Below are 6,000 nucleotides of genomic sequence, written 5' to 3'. Positions count from 1 at the left end.
GAGGACGCGCGCACAGCGCCCGGTCAGGTGCCCTGCAGGTGCTCCGGGCCCAGGCCCAGGAGCTCCGGGCCCCTTGCGCTGGCTGTGAAATACCTCGGTCCTGGTGCCCAGGTGGCCACTGGCACAGGAGCCCTGCACCCACGCCTGCTGCTCGAAGTGAGGCTGCCACCGGGCGCTTGCTGCTCCTAGCATCCAAGCAGGTGACACCATGGGAGACAAATAAAGGGGGCAGGCTGGGACCCCTCACCTGGCGTTGTCACGCAACTGATCTGTGCACTTGAATAAAGACTATCTCTTTCTTGACGTCGGTGGCCATCATCTCGCATTTCCCGGATGGGCACCGGGCAAGGGCAGAGCGAGCAGGCACAGGGCTGTCCCCCAGCCCCTGAGTAGGGTCTCCCCCCAGACTCCACAGAAGAGCATATGGCAAGCATCAGTCGTGTAAAAATGGCGTTCAGACCCGCTGCACACACCCCGCACACCCAACGGCTGCTGACAGGACAGGGTCAGGGAGTGCTGCGGAGCACCAAGGCACCGACCTCACGGACAGCCCTGAGGGCTCACTGCTTACCTGCCCTGGCCTTTGTCTGAGGTCGGGGTTCACCTCTTGCTACCAGTATGGACCCTCCAGGGGCTCCTGTGTGAGCGGAGGGAGCAGAGGCTGAGCTGGGTCCTCAGAGGACAGTGAGAGATGGGACACTTTCAGGCCATTCTCCTCCTGCTTGGACCCCTACAGAATCAGATCCCCTGTCCTCCCCTGCCCTCCCCGGCAGGCCCTGCCCCCTTGTCCATCCTGCAGCGACATGCCTGGAAAGGGTCCCCACATCCTGCCCCCGCCCTCCACGCAGGCTCCTCCCTCCTCTGTGCTGCTGAGGACTCCGTGCCGCGCCCCCCCGCCCCCCGCATCGCAGCACCAGGGCCACGCGCCTTGCCCACCTCCCTAGCCCTCTCCGGGACAGCAGTTCCAGCTCCCCTACCTGTGGCATCGAGTTCCTTTGGCTCCCAGGCCCCCGGCCATCCCCCTACTGGCCAGGTAATGTCCTTCCTCTCCCTGACACACCTCCCTGCAAACTCCTCAAACCCCTCCATCTGCTACTGATTTCCCTCTTTAGCCCCATTCCTCCCTGCCCAACAGATTCAGATCCCCAACAGCTACTTTGACCCTTGACCTTGGGAAAGGAGTGAAAGCAGCTGTGGCCATTTCACCCAATGGGGGAGGGGGACGGTGGAGGCCCGATGAGTGCCTTGAACATGCTGCTGCCTGGACCTGCTGCTAAACTGGCTGGTGGGCGTGTTTGCCCAGAGGAGGGGACTTTTCTGCAGAATGTTCTGGGCATGTAACCTTGGGGCAGAGCGCTGGGAGAGCCCAGGGACAGCCTGAGCTCCATGTGCACGGCCCCTGTTCTCCAGCAGGGCACCACGCTGGGTCTGTCTGCTCACAGACACCCCTGCCCCGGGGGTGAGCCTTGCAGGCCCCCAGCGACTGGCTTTGAGGTGCAGGGCACACACATGGTGACAGCCGCACAGCAGGGCCCCGGCACATGGCAAACACAGCAAATATTTGCTGAATGAGCAAGGAACTCAACACTCTTCATCTGTTTGCAGGAGTCCTGACAATGAGCGCCTAAGATGCTACACAACATGAGACACACACCCCCTTTTTAAAAATAAATAAGGCACCGATGAAGTAGTAGAGGGCGGGGAACCCTACAAGGCCAAAACAACAGGCGGCCCCTGGGTAAGTCGCACACGCAGGAGCCAGACTCCACCCTGGGCGCCCTCCCCTCACAGGCACCACCCCCAGTGCGAGAGAGCGCACACAGCTGGCCCTCCAAGGGCACAGCCTCTCTCACACTTGGCTCTGCAGAGAAAAAAAGTTGTCCTTGAAAATTCGTGAATGTAAGCCTGCGCTCACACGAGCATGAGATCTGCAAACCCCTAGTTAAGAGTTTTGCTTGAAAATTTCTGGGCTGGTGACACCCTGAGGCCCCTGGAAGAAATGATCGTTAAGTCCTCCCTGGAGACCCCACGTAGATGTAGGACTCAAAGATGTCCCGCTGTGACACAAACTAACAATCAAAACCCGCCAGCACACAAGGAAATCAGCAGGACACCCCTAAATCAGAGGAGACGGAAAACTACAAAGTCAGACCCACACAGCCACAGGTGCTGGGATCATCGCGTGCAGGGCGTGACAGAGCATGTGGCTGTATTACCCAGTCTGAGCACAAACTCGAGAGCGCGTCCCAGAACCAAGCAGAGTGCCAGGCCACAGGTTCAAACCAGACCAGGCAGACAACACACTCCTGTCAAAGGACGTAAGACCACAGACACTGAGGTGGAGATCCCAGTGGATACCTGCGTCCACTTTTTCCTCCTTCCTGGAGCGAGGGGCGGGGATGGGCTATGGGCAGGGGGCTGAAGTGACAAGTATTATTTGGGGCCAGAACACTTACTGCTTGTGTGAGATGCTCCAGGCTCCAAACCACATGTCAACCAGGAGGTGCCTTTGCAGAAGCCACCTGGGGCCAACACACTGAGACAGCCACCTTGGAGAGTACCTAGGACCTGTAGCCAACGTAAAAACAACCTTTGTTGTGTTAAGGCACTGAGACTTGAAGGAGACAGATGATGGAAGTCAACCAGTAAAAAAATATTGTGTTAGACATTAGTACTCAGGCTCTAGAGAAGAGGGGAGAGGAGCTGTTGCAGAGGTGACAACGATGAGGTCGTGTTGACAGCAGTGGTGGCGGTGGTGGTGAAGGCGGTGATGAAGGCGGTGGTGATGAAGATGGTGGTGATGAAGGCGGTGATGAAGGCGGTGGTGATGAAGGTGATGATGAAGGCGGTGATGAAGGCGGTGATGAAGGCGGTGGTGATGAAGGCGGTGATGAAGGCGGTGATGAAGGCGGCGGTGATGAAGGCGGTGATGAAGGCGGTGGTGATGAAGGCGGTGGTGATGAAGGCGGTGGTGATGAAGGCGGTGGTGATGAAGGCGGTGGTGGTGAAGGCGGTGGTGGTGAAGGCGGTGGTGGTGAAGGCGGTGGTGAAGGCGGTGGTGATGAAGGCGGTGATGAAGGCGGTGATGAAGGCGGTGGTGATGAAGGCGGTGATGAAGGCGGTGGTGATGAAGGTGGTGAAGGTGGTGGTGATGAAGGCGGTGATGAAGGCGGTGGTGATGAAGGTGGTGGTGATGAAGGTGGTGGTGGTGAAGGCGGTGGTGAAGGCGGTGGTGATGAAGGTGGTGATGAAGGCGGTGATGAAGGCGGTGGTGATGAAGGTGGTGATGAAGACGGTGGTGATGAAGGCGGTGGTGATGAAGGTGGTGATGAAGGCGGTGGTGATGAAGGCGGTGATGAAGGCGGTGGTGATGAAGGCGGTGGTGGTGAAGGCGGTGGTGATGAAGGCGGTGGTGATGGCAGTGGTGATGAAGGCGGTGATGAAGGCGGTGGTGATGAAGGTGGTGGTGATGAAGGCGGTGGTGGTGAAGGCGGTGGTGGTGAAGGCGGTGGTGGTGAAGCGGTGGTGGTGAAGGCGGTGGTGATGAAGGCGGTGGTGATGAAGGCGGTGGTGATGAAGGCGGTGGTGATGAAGGCGGTGATGAAGGCGGTGGTGATGAAGGCGGTGGTGGTGAAGGCGGTGGTGATGAAGGCGGTGGTGAAGGCGGTGGTGATGAAGGCGGTGATGAAGGCGGTGGTGATGAAGGCGGTGATGAAGACGGTGGTGATGAAGGCGGTGATGAAGGCGGTGGTGATGAAGGCGGTGGTGGTGAAGGCGGTGGTGAAGGCGGTGGTGATGAAGGCGGTGGTGGTGAAGGCGGTGGTGAAGGCGGTGGTGATGAAGGTGGTGATGAAGGCGGTGGTGATGAAGGTGGTGGTGAAGGCGGTGGTGATGAAGGCGGTGGTGAAGGCGGTGGTGAAGGCGGTGGTGGTGAAGGTGGTGATGAAGGCGGTGGTGAAGGCGGTGGTGATGAAGGCGGTGGTGGTGAAGACGGTGGTGATGAAGGCGGTGGTGAAGGCGGTGGTGATGAAGGCGGTGATGAAGGCGGTGGTGATGAAGGTGGTGATGAAGACGGTGGTGATGAAGGCGGTGATGAAGGCGGTGGTGGTGAAGGCGGTGGTGGTGAAGGCGGTGGTGAAGGCGGTGGTGGTGAAGGCGGTGGTGAAGGCGGTGGTGATGAAGGCGGTGGTGCAGGACACTCTCTCAGGAAGGTGGCTGGGATACCCTCACTGATGAGCCCACCTCTGAGCAGAGCTCTGAAGGGGGAGAGGGGAAGTCTCTCTTTGGTGATGAGCATTCCAGGAGGGGAAACGGACAGAAGCAAAGGCCCCACTGCGTTGTGGGGACAGCGAGGAGGTGAGCGTGACTGTCACAGAGAGCGGGGGCAGCCTGGCAGGAAACCCAGCCAGAGGAGCTGGGAGCTTCTGCTCCTAGAGAGAGGAGCAGTGGGGTGGGGTGTCGCGGCAGGGCTTTGAGTAAGAAATAACTCCTGAGTGTAGGATATAAAGCGTCATCTCCTCATTTTGAGAGCTGAGTGTAGGGGGCAGAGGCAGGAAGAGGGAGCAAGTTAGAGGCCAGTGCACTGACACATAGAAGAGGGAGGCTGGCCAGAGGTACGAGAAAAGTGGTAGAAGTGAATTAGTTCTGGGTTTACGTTGCTGTAAAGGCAATACAGACGCTCACAGACTGGTGTCTGACATAATTCCAGAGCAGTCGGAGTCAACCCTGTTCACAACATGCAGCTCAAGAAGGCCTTGGTCGCCTGGGTCAGCCCAGGGAGCATGAGGGAACGGGTGAGGACAGGTTCACTCCTGAGGCTCCTGTGGGTCTGTGTGCTGTCATGCACGGAACAGGTGAGGGCACTGGGCCAAACGAGGTTGTTCCAGCGTCCACCTGCAGGCCTCTCACACAGGCTAGAAATGTGCACAAGGGGTTTCAAGGGTCTGCGGCTGGGCCCAGCGGTTGACAGGACCCAGAGCCAGCATGTTGAAGAGGAAGGGGCAGTGGTCTGCAGGGCCAGTGCTGGAGGAGGGGAGGGCCACAGGAATGGTCCACTGAGCTCAGCAACACCACGCACATGGCTGGGCAGGGCTGAGCATCTGGTGGCACTGGTAAGGGGAGAAGGCAGGGGGTAGGACATGGAGCAGTAATGGGAGGGGCCTCCTGGAAGAGACGGTGGACCAAACACTCCCATTGAACCCACTTCTGCCCAAACTCCACTGAAACTATAGGAAAGGCTGTTGGAGGGCACACCCAAATGACTGCCTTGGGCATTAGGGCCACCCAGATGTCCTCTGCCTCGCACCCAGCCAGACCCTAAACTCTGGGTGGAAACACCATCTGAGACACTGCCCTTTCCATAAGAGATAGAAGCAAACTCTCACTTCCTCCTCTGACTTCCAAAAATAAGCAAACAAAAAAAACTGAACTGGGACTGGAGCAAAGTAGAGCTGGGGTTATGCCCAGCTATGTGAGCAGCTGGGAAAGACAGGGCTCCCCGGAGGCTGCTGCTGAGTACAGGCCAGCAGCAGAGTCCAGAAGACAGGCTGGTGCCCACTTGCTGAGAGGGCCCTCAGTGACAGTAGTGTCCCTTGATATTGGGGAAGAGCAGATGTAGTTCTCTCTGGAGGAAGTTTTCCCAACTCCCAGTGTGGGTCTCAGGCCTCCCACCCATCAAAATCAAGCAATGAGTGCAACCCAAAAGTCACTAGTTAAACGAGAAAACAAGCCACTACAATTGATGGAAAGTCAGCAGGGGAAAAAAAACCCAATAGATTCAGAGGCCTAAGATAATGAAATTATCAGAAGTAAAACAGGTACAACAAAGATGACCAATCAACAAGGGATGATTAGAAACAACAGGTACATTTGGAAAGAAAAGACTGTGTAGTTTGACTTTTGTCCTCACTCACTGCTGCAGGAAGAGTTACTGAGGACATCACCCAGAACGCAGCCCAGAGAGAGACAAAGGGGCAGGACACTTCAAGAAGATGTGGAAGA

This window comes from Pteronotus mesoamericanus, unplaced genomic scaffold (genome assembly GCF_021234165.1).
Source record: "Pteronotus mesoamericanus isolate MK-2021 breed Mesoamerican mustached bat unplaced genomic scaffold, CSHL_Meso_final contig_68, whole genome shotgun sequence".
Lineage (NCBI taxonomy): Eukaryota > Metazoa > Chordata > Mammalia > Chiroptera > Mormoopidae > Pteronotus > Pteronotus mesoamericanus.
Note: the sequence above shows the minus strand (reverse complement) of the source record.